We start from the raw sequence: 14,220 nt of genomic DNA on the forward strand, positions 1-14,220 counted from the left end.
CGTTGTTGTCGATGTACTCTCGTGGTATTCTTCACCTCGGTAGCTAAGAAGAAAGCTCTTGAGGATGCACTCGCGATGTGTGCTTCACCGCAGAAGCGAGCAGGAAAGCTGTTCCACTCGCGTCCTCGGTTTCAAGCTCTGGTACCGAACTACCTATATAGCAAAGGTTTTCGCATAATTATTTTTCTGCGTTCACTTAAGTATTGAAGAAGGAGGACGAAATTTCTGATGACACGCTAGTGTCCTGAAAATGAAATTGAAAAGAGTTAAGAAGTCTCCGGTTTGAAAGATGAACCACAAAGTAAATTAGATCATTGAAACCAAACTTACTCAAGTTTGTGATTCCTACACGCCTGAAATTCGTGAAAAGAACCTTGTAAAGTTCCGTACAAACGTAAAGAAATTCTGACTTTATCTTACTCACAGACTTAAAGATACGTATGGCCACCACATATACATTCGGTGTTTGTCAACTCTTGTAAGGACACCAATGTGGACATGTGGTTGTCACACCCCACATCAAGATTGTGAGGAGATTGATTATAATGTCGGCCTTTCTTCAAGTTTGTCCGGATCTATGTACGTTCACCATCATATTCCTCACATCTAAACACACACTTCCACACCAGAAACCTCCTAGAACCACTACAAATACTAGTCCTGTACTCTGTTCCTGAAATTTGTGGATCAAGGCCGCGCATAATGAAAGTAAGGTAAAAGTAAATTTCCCCGTGCAATTTGCACCATGCCATGACGGATATACAGGGTGTTTCTAAAGGTCGTTTACAACGCTTGGGAGGTGATTCCTCACACGAAAACAAGCAAAAAGTCTAAGTTCCATTTTTACGACTGAGGCTTCGTTTCCGAGATAGGAGCCTCGCAAAAGGTGACAAAGTGAACGTCACACCTAACTGGGACGAATACTATCACAGATAGAGAGGCGGTTCCAAGGGAATCATAAAGGAATCGTATGTGCTCAGTCCGGAAGTCACTATGAAAAGTTCACTGCACGCATGCGCAATGGAGTCCTCAAAGGAATTGGGGATTTCCAGCAACAACAATGCATGGAAAAGGTATGTAACGCAGCAAGAAGGACCGTGACAATGAGAAATGCGTTCAAGACAACACATCCCGACCTCAAACATCAAAACATGACCACCGAACACAAAATCCGAAAAGTTGAGCACGGTTGCATACCCCAGTTACACGCGAGGAATGAACGAATCATGTCATGTGGCATACGAGAGACAGGAGGAGGGAAAGAAAAACACAATATCAGATGATTGCGACAACGTGTATTTTTACACGCGACAACTGCGTAATATCCCCCCCCCCACACACACACACAACAAACAACAAATGCTACAATATCTTACGCACAGACAGTCCGTGTCACTGTACACCAACTGAAGATGTCACTTTCACCACACAAAGGGGGTGGGGAGCAATACCAAAAGTGTTCTCACTGGTATTTGCCGAGGGCAATAATCACAGACGGTTTTCAAAATGTCTGCCGTTTACTTCTACGCAGAGATGACAGCGACGAATCAAGGATTGTCGAGTACGAGCAAACAAGCCAGGTGTATCTGCTACCGTCGCGGCGGCGACGTTGATGCGAGCAACGAGGTCCTCAGCTGATGTGACAGGTGTGTCGTATACGAGGGTTTTCATTTCTCCCCAGAAGAAAAAATCGAGAGGGTTGAGATCTGGCGACCTCGGTGGCCAAGGCACAGGCTCATCCCTACCAATGAACCTATTGCGAAACACGTCATGCAGGAAATGTCGTACATTACGATCGAAATGAGCTGGTGCACCATCGTGTTGGTACCACATTTCTTGCCGCAGTGCCAAAGGTACGGTCTCCAACAGTTCAGGCAGAACCTCACTAAGAAATGCATGATACGTGCGACCATTCAGGCGAACAGGGAGAATGTATGGTCCAATTAAATGATCATTTACTATCCCGCACCACACATTCACTGAAAACCTGTGCTGGTGATGGGCCACAAAAAGTGCATGTGGGTTGTCAAAGTCCCATACATGACTGTTTCTACTATTGAAGACATCCATCCTGGTGAAAATGGCTTCATCTGTCCACAATACGTTTGCCCCGAAGTGAGGGTTTGTGTCCAGCTGATGCAACAACCATTGGCAAAACTCCATACGAGGGCGAAAGTCACGAGGTAACAGTTCTTGTACTTTCTGCAGTTTAAAAGGGTGCATTCCTTCATCTGACAACACTCGCCAAACATTCACATGAGACGTGTTTCGTGCCCGAGCGAGCACTCGCGTACTGGTGCCAGGATGTTCTGCGACCGCTGTTAACACATCTTCTGCAAACTGATGTGTGCGTACACTTCGGGGTCTTCCAACTTCTTGTCGCGGTGGTAACACTGACCCTGTTTCACGCAGTCGACTGTCCACTACCTGAAAGAAGGTGTGAGACGGTAAACGTCTATGTGGAAAGCGTTCTCCATAAAGACGCCTTGCCTCACGGCTATTACCACGTGCCTCCCCATACATGAGATGCATGTCTGCTAGCTGCTGGGTCGTATACGCAGCCATCTGTGTAATAGGGAGCTGGAACTGCAAAGTATTGTTTTTGTTTAACACTGGCACACTGCACAAATTGGCCGTATCACCGTACGAACACCACAGACCAATTGTTGCGATACTTGACTTTCCCACTCCACCACGTCAACTTCTTTCAATGCAACATACTAGTACTCTTCAATGCGTATGACAACCTAGAGCGAACTGCTGATCATATCCCAGCACCTGCAACACGATTGGGACGACTGCCGGAGAGAACCAACCCTTCGAGCTCCTCTCGCGGGAACAGCAGTCATGAAGGTCAAACGTAGACTACGAGAGCCAGACTTGCCTGTGCAGCGCTTCCAAAACTGGTCTCTTTTACGTCACAATGATCGCGTGCGAACACTTTTGGTATTGCTCCCCACCCCCTTTGTGTGGTGAAAGTGACATCTTCAGTTGGTGTACAGTGACACGGACTGTCTGTGCGTAAGATATTGTAGCATTTGTTGTTTGTTGTGTGTGTGTGGGGGGGGGGGATATTACGTAGTTGTCGCGTGTAAAAATACACGTTGTCGCAATCATCTGATATTGTGTTTTTCTTTCCCTCCTCCTGTCTCTCGTATGCCACATGACATGATTCGTTCATTCCTCGCGTGTAACTGGGGTATGCAACCGTGCTCAACTTTTCGGATTTTGTGTTCGGTGGTCATGTTTTGATGTTTGAGGTCGGGATGTGTTGTCTTGAACGCATTTCTCATTGTCACGGTCCTTCTTGCTGCGTTACATACCTTTTCCATGCATTGTTGTTGCTGGAAATCCCCAATTCCTTTGAGGACTCCATTGCGCATGCGTGCAGTGAACTTTTCATAGTGACTTCCGGACTGAGCACATACGATTCCTTTATGATTCCCTTGGAACCGCCTCTCTATCTGTGATAGTATTCGTCCCAGTTAGGTGTGACGTTCACTTTGTCACCTTTTGCGAGGCTCCTATCTCGGAAACGAAGCCTCAGTCGTAAAAATGGAACTTAGACTTTTTGCTTGTTTTCGTGTGAGGAATCACCTCCCAAGCGTTGTAAACGACCTTTAGAAACACCCTGTATAGAGGGATGCTATGGTGGTTCTTGTGCTGGGATTCAGTATTCTGTGGTTAATAAGGCAGAAGAAAGTTTTATACCTTGCTTTGGTCAAAGTGTGAATAGCAGTGGAGAATGATGCCTTTAATAGAAAAATAAAGTATCATTTTCAATAATGGTTTGTTACGCGCTGAAAAAACTTAATTAAGCAACGTAACAACGCAGAATCGCTCCACGTGACACCTGTCACGCAGATTAAACATTATATGAATTATAATACGGTGAGGATAAGTGCCTACAGTCGGAGTTACCGAGAATAAACCTAGGAGGATTTGATTTTAAGTACCTGAAATGACGTTACATAATACTACGGTGGTTCTGAATATACACATATATTAAAGCACAGATAAATACACAGTACATCTTGCCCTCTTTCACTCGATCTCACATTCATACACTCATTCCATGGCATATGGCGACAATATGACAAATACAAAGGTTAGATTTATTAATCCTCTGACTATACTCATGCTATTTCTTGGCTACATTGCCTTTTACAATTTATCGTTTAGGATTTTAAGTATAAAGTGAGTAATTGTTCTTTGTGCGAACCCTTTTAGCTTTTCAGAAGGTACAAATATATTTCAATGAACTATTGTTTTCTATTAACATAAACTCTGATCTACAACATTGATTGTCCGCCGGAATACCGATGTCTAGTTATGCCCTAGCACTGATTTAAGTTATGCAATGATTTGATTTACGCAGATTCGCGGTAGATTGGCGTCATCTCTCTCACACACGCACATGGTTGGATCTTACCTTCGCTGCATTCCCTCTGACCTGGGTAGGGTGACAGTGGTCCTACAGTTTTGGAAGACGTCCGCATTCCATTGTTGCACTTCGCGGTTATCCTGGTTGTCGAAAATGGATCCCCCGGCAGTTCCGTCTGGCATCATCGGATCCTGGCTTCACTCGTTCACTTCTCGCGGTTTCCCATGGACACACATGGATATTAAATGTTATTAACTTCTGCTAACTTAGGACGTTGTTTCGGACGATTGACACAGGTGGACGCAAAGTAAGTATATAATATAGTTGAGAAAGTAGCGCAGTCTTCCCTCCCGAAGCTGAAAAAAGAGGGTCGTGGGCGTTCCCAACCCTGACGTCACTCACGGGACAGAACTGACGCTGTCACAGACCTTTCCTCTTGTTATAGGATCTGCATTTGTGTGAAGTGCCTTGTGTTCTCTTTTTCTGTAGCTCTTGTGATAGTGGAGAATTTTTTTCAACAACAATAACATTTCAGGAAAATTCCGCGCATTTGTGCTGTTGCTTTGTGCCCGAACAACGCAACAAATACAGTAGGACAGGCACGTATCGAAGCAAAAGTTTTGGATTTAAACTAGATAAAATGAGGATTTTGGTTTCTTGTGTGAAATAAGATAATGTGACGATAATTTAAGGAGAGAAATTATTATCAAGGCAAGACGGAGAATGTTCTGTAACCCTGTTATTGATAATAGTACGCATCCAAAGTGGGGTATAGGGGGCTTGACCTCCTCTCTCCAGGAAATTTTTCAGTTTACATTAGATAAAATTAGGCTTTCGGCTTCGTCAATAATATGACTGAGAATGTTCTATAACTCTGTTATTGTTACTAGCTCGTATCCAAGATGGGGATCAGGTGGCTCGAGTCCCCTCAGGTAATTTTTCAGTTTACACTACATAAAATTAAGTTTTTATCTTCTTGAATAATGTGACGATAATTTAAGGAGAGAAATACTTATGAAAGCAAGATGGAGAATTACCCTGTTGTTGATAATATTGCATGTAAACTTTAATTGAGCTTTCAGTGTTGTCGCAGTGAACTTGAGCACTATGTAGAGACTTGTCAGTATTTGGAAGCTGCACAACAAAAGTAGCTCCACACGTAGGGCGATTCGTTGTAATTTCTAATCTCTGGAAGACGCGAGAGGGAATGTTCTTGAATAAGAGAAGCAGAACTACTGGCAATATCTATAAATCGTTTATCTGCGGAACATTCTAGAATATAATGAGGATAAATATGCGTTAATTAGAACCATTCCTAAATAGATATTACTTTGACAGGATCTTGGATCCAATGAGAAAAATTGCGTTGTTTCTGACTTCATTGCCTTTTAAGTGTTCAATTCAAGGACTTGTTCATTATTTATTTGATCGTGTACAAGGCGCTTTACTTCAGTCTCCAATACGAAATCATAAAAACTTCTGGGGACTTGATTTTAAAAAATGTGTCCGAGATAACGAGTGGCGTTCCCAGGATTTTCGCAAGGGAACGTGGTTATGTATACTATTCTTGGTGGTCAGTCCTCATTTTGCCATCTTCTCCTGTCTTTGACGTTCAAATGGGGCTATGACCCCACCAACCCTCCCTTGGGCACATCACTGGAGATAAATAAGTAAGCATTTAACCATATTGGGAGTTGAAACATTAGATAAGTTGGGATCGGAAGGGTTTTCACTGTGCATTAACTGTTTCGCGATCCAACTGTATTCTAGAAAACTTCCTTTGTTTCGTGCCGATGTGTGAGACTGCGGAAGCTGTGACAGACAATTTTGCACACTTGCTGCAAACATGGGAGGACAAGACACATTAGTAGTGTTCAGGCTCGAATCACAGAGAAATATTCGAGAACTGTCTGTGTCCAGTTCGCAGCCCACAGCTTGAATCTCGCGTTGTCGAGTGGATTGTCCATCTCGTGTATGTGTAACAGCTTCGTAAAAGCACTTCTGGTACACAGATGGTTTGATCCTGATCAGAAGAAATTGATAAACACACATACTGAGATGGTTCCTGCACACAAAGTTATAGCATGGAAACAGGAGTCGAGTGGTAAAAAATGTCCCGATTTCACGTTCTGTTTAAAATGAGAGCCTTAAACAGTGACGACGATTTAGGGGATAGTTGCTCCCCATTTTCTTGCCTCCACACTATGTCCTCTTAATGCTAAGCCTTGTCTATCAAAGTAAACTTTCCTCGCAAACCCCCTAGTTTTAGAACCAAATTGCCACCACTGGCCTTAAACATACAATACTCCTTAAAAAATGGTGTTCACCCACCACGCCGAAAGGAATTCCTGGATACGTGCCTGGGTGTAAGCTATTTTTCGTTCCTAAAGGATCCGATTACGTGCAAGATGTGGGTTTCAAAGTGAAGAGATTTGATCCTGTTAACACCAAAACAGCGACAGTGTGCTCATTGCATTTTCTGTATGCCGATTACGAACGAAACTTAAAAGCAGAACTGCTGAGTATTATTACCCGTAGACCGCAGCTTAATAGAAAAGCTGTACCATGTTTAAATTTGCGTGGTTGTGTGGTGAATTGTAGTATTGTTCAAGAGCCAAATGGCATAATTGATCGGAGTTTACGTGCCAATAAACGTCAGATTCGAAAGCGAGCAGTGGACAGAGTTGAAGAGTTGTCTCCTCGCAAAATAATTTGCATGGCACATAATTCAGAGACTTTGAGTACTGGAAATATACCCAATATACCCAATCTCCAACAAGATAGTGTGTTGGAAACTCTGAAAAAGAAATTAAAATGTGCTGAAGAACAAATAAAGAAACTGCAAACACTGCAGGATGAAAGTGCTAAAAAAGTAACTTTTGGATTATAAACATGAAGTTGTAATATCTCGGCCCCAGTGATTTATCAAACAACTTCGCCCTAACACCCCACACAATGTTTTAAAAAGGACAACTTTGTGGTAATTTTGGCTCTAAGTATAACTTTTCACCCCCATAAACACGAATTTACACCACTCAAATAGAAAATTCTGAACAAACCTCTCTGCTCCACCTCCGAGCCGGCTTTCGCTCTTTTCATTACATGTAATTCTATTGATAGTTAACTTTCAGCGACACAGTTTACTAGATATAGTCTGCTCTATACATATAAATTTATTTATACACACACGCTAGAACATTCATTCGATTTTAAAACAAATTTATTTCCGAAAACACGGAAGAAGTGTGATTTCCTATGCCGTTGCTGGTGCTCGTCTTTGACATGTCCCGTGGCTGACGTCATCCGTGGAGGTTTACGAATGGTTCCGAACTTTTCCGAACGCCAGACTGCACCTTCGTGGGTGGACGGGTCTGGCGTTATTCTCACATACCACACGTAGCCTATGTGCACGAATGCGTTGACGGCGAGGGGGAAACGACCCCCCCCCCTGGGTCTACTCTGCTCTACTCCATGGCTCTAAAACACTCACACGAGTAAAAAACAAATCCAGACCACGAGTCTGATCGCGACTCTGAGCTAGGTCGCCCGTAGCTCACACTCCGGTGGCGATTGTAGGCAAACTGTTTTCTCGCTATTCCGAATCATCCCTTTTATTCAAGATTTGAACGTGGTGACGCTCTACCCTCTATGTTTAGGTGTTAATTTATTGTTTCTGGTGCTTTGACCGTTCTTTATTGCTGGGAGGAGGGACCGGTACATCCCTCCTCCCAGCAATGAAGAACAACAAGGTAAATGAATATTATCTTAGTTCAGATATGAATTTCTGTATATTTGTTTCTGCCACTTCGACTACATCACCGCGGCTCCACATAACCGAAGACAAGGGGCGAGAGCGAGTTGGCGGAGCAGGGCAGTGTACGCTGCTGCGAATGGATGGTAACTGCAATCACTTCCCCTATCACGATTTCATTGGTCGAGCCCTGTCGAGTCGCTACTTGAGCAGAGACTTGTTTTCAATCTCTCCCTCCATAGATACCCGGGACAGAGTATAGTGACGGCGCCAGAGCCTCTTCCCTGGTCGACCGGTACATCCCTCCTCCCAGCAATAAAGAACAACAAGGTAAATGAATATTATCTTAGTTCAGATATGAATTTCTGTATATTTGTTTCTGCCACTACGAATATCCATTATCGAATGTTCCCGAATTGTTGGGCATTTAATGAACGTTCCCAAGGCGTCGGCAACAATATGCGATTCAAAAGACACAATTCAGTGTTGATAATATCGAGGCCTCGGCGGTCTGATCGGTTGGGTGGACATTCCTGTGGCTGCTCTCGGGCTAGTTTGCTTGGCCCGCGTGATAGCTCTGTGCTTGATGGCTCCTTGCTTACGCCCGGACCCACGGGCGACCCCACCCCCGGTTGAAGGCTGCCACTGAGGGGCCTCACCACTTTTGGTATTTGTCATTATTTTTGGATTAATGGTCGCTTTTGGATCTCACGACAACATGGCACGCGACAAAGTCCATTTGCAGGCTTTTTTTTTTTTTTTTTTTTTTTGCGTGTCTGTTTGGTTTATGACAGTTACACGCACACCGTCGATAGCTTATATAAATACTCCGTCAGCTTACAGTTGAAATAACTTCTCTTTAATATAAGATAAAATAACGGGTATTCTAGAAACTGAAAGACATGTAACAGCGTCCATATATAGTCCAGAAATATCGTCTTTCATTTATTGCACGGAAACTACAAGTAACATAACTTTCCTATTCATGTCTCGTGTGATAGAAACTCTAGTTTTTATTTCAACCAGAACTCGTAGTTCTCTCATTCCCCGCAGTTGGCTTTAGTTGCAAAGCAGGTGACCACCGTTGCGGAGAGGTCTTTCTGCATGTTCCAATACGAGAAAGTAAGTGCGGTACAAATATTCAGTAGAAATTATAAACTACCTGTCCCAAACCATCACCAATTAAGTTGGTGTGACAAATTTGTAAACACTGGTTGCTTGTGACTTCAGTATATTTTGGGAAAGTTATCTTAAGAACTTGATTACTATGGACATTTGCCACATAGAATCTTTGTGGTGTAGAGTTATCTGGATATAACCTCCTTGGCTTTCGTCCAAGAATGATATACAAATGAAAGTTACATCATTTGTAGTCTTAATACAGTTCACGATGAGAAAGGGACAATTGCTGGTCTCAGAAGTATCTTCGACGAAGTTTTCTCGTAAACTATATCTTGGGATATCTTGAATTTTTTCAATATACCTAAAACATCTACATCGTATTTTTCATTGGAGAAACTTGTATCTAATTTCAGCTTTCGTGTAAGGTGGTCGTAAGTATAATTTATAGCAGCATAACCATCAACTTAATAGTCCAGGTAATTGAATATAATTAATTTCGAATTGGTTCTATTTTCTGTATTTTGTATCCTTTGTGTTCGCTAAGTTAAATTTTTCTCGAGCACCCTGTTACGGGATATTGTAATCATATGATAATCAGGGTAATTTTATACTCTTGTGACTCTGCTGGATATTGATTGTATGAATAAATTTAAACTAATATATTGTGCTGTAGACTATTAAATTGTAAGAAATTAGAAATATTTCCCAAACTCGCTGCTGCTTTCGACTGGTGCCACAATACAAAAAGTCGTCAGAATAAGAGATTCTGAAATATTAGCTAAATAATTTATATTAAAAAAATATATTGTCTATGTACGTACATTTACAAAGGTTACTGCATTGTATGCATTTTACTTAAGATGAAAAACAAACTCCAGAAATTTCTTGTAAGGTATAGTTGAGAATTCGAAATTCCTTAGGAAATGCATCTTCGCCATTGGTTATTGTTGATGCATATCTCAGTAAACAATGCAGAGCCATCTATCCGAGAATGTTTGAATCATTGTTGAATCATACGCGGATCATAATAAAGTTTCAGAATGTGCACAACAACATGGGCGTAGGGCACTTGCTTCCCTGAAAAAGGAGTAGAGATAAACTTTATTTGGTTCATTGTGATTTTTTCGTTGGAAAGTAAAATCAATGTTATTTGCTTTTCAAATTCCAAATAAAGCATTGCCATAATTTTGAATTTATTTTTCTTCCACTCCCTGGAAAATTGCTGTTTGCTCCTCTGGAAAATGCTTTTGTTTTGCCTACTCTGGAAAAAATGTCTTGGTAGCACACCAAACCAATATGCTGCTGTAATTATGCTACACATGTGCAAGAGACTATTCTAAGATAAAATGTATATCGCTATATATATAGACACAGGGTGTCAACAAAAGGAACTGCAGGATTTTGAATTCATGTTATTTTATTACATTCTGAATCATGCGTGCGTGTAACGGATTTTATGGAACTACAATGTTCAAAGTTTCATTGCCTTTACTTTAAATCATCGTGTGCACCATTTACAGCCAGACATCAACCGATACTCCACTTCAGTCACACTCGGGTGCAGGGGTGCCCATCCTCCCTCCCCCCCCCCCAAGGCCAATGGTGCATTCCCCCAAATCATGTCATGCGCCCCCTTCCAAATCATATCATTCGCGCACTCAAACCATATCGTAATCCATACAAAGTATTTCATTACGACAGCGTGTCTACGGAATGTAATTTTTTTCTTAACCTTAATGAACATTGTATTTCATCTGCCCATTTTCCCTAAACAGGGAAACCGATCACTCAAGACCTCCCTTAAAATGGTTCATCATAACTCCCCAAAATAGTTTGTATGAATTAGTGCCGGATCTACAAATCTTGGGTCCCCTCGCAAAATATTATCAAAGGCCCCCCTCTACCTACCTACCTTTACACCCCCCACACATATATACGAGGTTATATACTGTATATATATATATATACATACACACATACCCACATATAATATATGTGTGTGTAATTCTTGATCTCATGTTGACAAAGTTCCTTAACACCCCCTATAAATAATAAAGGCTGGATGCAATTGGTCATGATAGAAACAGGTTAGGCTTAGGGGGAACCACATTGGTGTGTTCCAAGCGTATATCCGCCATATTGGTGGCCGTCATATTGAATTCAACTCAAAATTTTTAAATGGGAAAAGGGTGATGTGATATATGACACTGTTTTTCTCACACCTGGAAAATGATACATTTGTTACAATCATGCAGTCGTAACTATTTCCTGATAAATATAGGTTCAAGAAACCTTCACTACTGCATTCCTCGTGGAAATTCTAGCCTGATTGATTCTAGTCTGATTGCCCGCGGGAAACCCGAGGTGGATGATCTAAGGTCGGAATTTTTCCAGCTTTGTCCCCGCATAAAGTGGACTCTAGGGCCTACCCAGCCTCAAATCGAATAGTGCCGGAGGGCAGGCGTTAAGGTGGCCGCAGCGTGGTGCTGATCACATCACCTCCAAGATGGCCGACATCGAAAATATGTGGGGCCCACATACCCTAAATGTGCCTTCATGGCACGGTGCTATATTCAACGGAAACTTTACCTTTACCTGTACATATTGTATTCGTTTCTGTACCCCTGAGTAACTACGTTAATTTTTTACATACGCATATACAAACCCTCTACTCTAATCAAAATATTGAAAGAATGTTGTGATGAATTCTTCAATATATAAAACAGGGAAAAACTATAATTGATATAAGAATGTACGCCATCGTATCTTACAGTATGGCGCAAAGAGCCATTAAACCATTTCTATAAATCAATTCTAATAGGAACTATACTTGCACGTTTGTTCCAGGTTCGGTTCTAAAAGTTGAAATACAGTAATTGGATCAATGCCGTTACGTATACAAAAAGATATGCAGTGCCATCTATCCGTGAGCATTGAATCATTGTTGGAAAAGCGCATTTTTGGTTTGGAATTCGCACGGACTTTACGAGTTAGTAATTCGGACTGATGTTTTTGATTCAAGCAATGATAGCATCAGAAGGGGTTGAAGTGTAAAATGTCGAACACTACTCCTATTTCCCCAAGCTGATAAAAGAAACAATATCAACGCAAGCTGTTTTAGTCCCAATATTAAGGTGACCATAATATTTTGACCCAAAAACGGGACATCCCAAAGAGCCCAGTTTAACCCCCTCCTGAAAAATCTGTTAGGTCTTGTTACAAAATTATTATTGATAAATGAGATGTAATCTCCAGTTCTCGGCATGACATTGTGTTTATGGCCCTTTCTGATCAACCTTTGATGCTAGTCCCACGCTGAAGTTGAGGAATGCCAGAATTATTTATCAGAAGAACCAATCTTCTTGAGAACAACTTTATTCTTCACAAACAGTTAATTCCCTACATATCTAACACACAACGCGAGATTTGACTTTTGAGTTTGTGTCAAGATGCAGAAATTTAATTTCTTGTTGGAGGACCGTATTGAAACTACATATACGCTTCTTGGCCATGCTTCATCACTGCTCTACAAATAACAGAACAAGCACAAAACAAAACAATCCGTGACGCGAGCTAACTTATATAGTAAACTGCTGTCTGCTCGAACGTTCTCCATTGTTATGTAGTGCTTGAAACGCAGTCCAGCTGTTTTGCCACAATGTTACTATGACGCTAGTTTTAAAACTTCATCAACATTTTTAAAATACAGTAAAACCTCGTTAATCCGGACCCCGATAAGCCGGGCTTCGCTTAATCCGGACAAGCAGAATGTGGCTAGAAGCCAACAAGAGATCTTCCCAAAGAAAAGGCAGTCAACCACTGATGAAATTCTGTTTCCCGCAGACATTGTACTGTACTGTATAGTGTATTTAGGCCTATACCCTTTAAATAGACCATAATAAACGTGTATTGTTGCTATAAACGGAGTTTTAATGCACTTTCTACTGTTCTTTTAGGTTATTTCAGTTAATCCGGACTTTCGTTAAACCAGTCAACTTATCCCCCCATTAGTCCGGAATAACGAGGTTTTACTGTATTAGAATTGGCTTTCATACCAACTCCTAGGCTTTTATAAAACGGGACAAGTAGTGTTTTTTAAATTATATCGACGGGACGACCGGGACATGCCTCTGAAACGGGACTGTCCTGGTCAAAACTGGACTTATGGCCGGTCACCCTACCCAATATGTTTTTTTTTTTTTGCATGATAAAATTACGCGTAAATCGAATGCGTGTAGCAGCAGGACTACACATTTCCAGCTTCTTTGAGAGGGGTAATGTGATCATCACTATGCTTTAGTCGCTTTGATCCTATTGAGTCGCTCCCAGGTAACAACTGAAAGAAGCAATTTATAAAATAGATTTAACATGGAAAACCTCTTTAATCCAGACCGCTCCGAGTTCAGTCCCGGTGAAGAAACATTGTACAGCGATTCGTATCACACGTTAAACTGTAGGTCTACACTCTCTCTCGGCAGTGTGGAGTAAGGCCGCGTATAACGGTAGAGAAGGGAAGAAAGTGAGTGGGCGGAGCAAAGCAGTGAGCGTTTTCTCCTCCATGCGCTTTCTTTCCCTCTCATGCGTTCATTGGTCGAGCCGTCTCAAGTATTATTTCCGCAGAGGATTTGTTTTCGTTTGTTTGATCCAGGGATTCCCGGCGCAGAGTATAGTCTCGATTAGATTAGACTCTATCCAGGGTATCTCTGGAGCAAGGCCGCGCATAAAGACAGAAAAGGGGAGAAAGCGTGTGGGCGGAGCGAAGCAGTGCACGTTGCTGCAATGGCTAGCAAGCCGTCCTCCGAGTCAGAGTGGTTAGCACAGCGGGCTATGACGCCAGGCGTAACGGATTCGTATCTCGGGCTGGGCATATGCGTGTTACTTGTGTGTGTGTTCTTTCATAACTTTCATCATATCATCAGTCATCCTCATCTTTACAATAGTCAAAAGTGGCTTAAAATGGAAG

This window comes from Lepisma saccharinum, chromosome 5 (genome assembly GCF_977018435.1).
Source record: "Lepisma saccharinum chromosome 5, izLepSacc3.1, whole genome shotgun sequence".
In the NCBI taxonomy this organism is placed as follows: Eukaryota; Metazoa; Arthropoda; class Insecta; order Zygentoma; family Lepismatidae; genus Lepisma; species Lepisma saccharinum.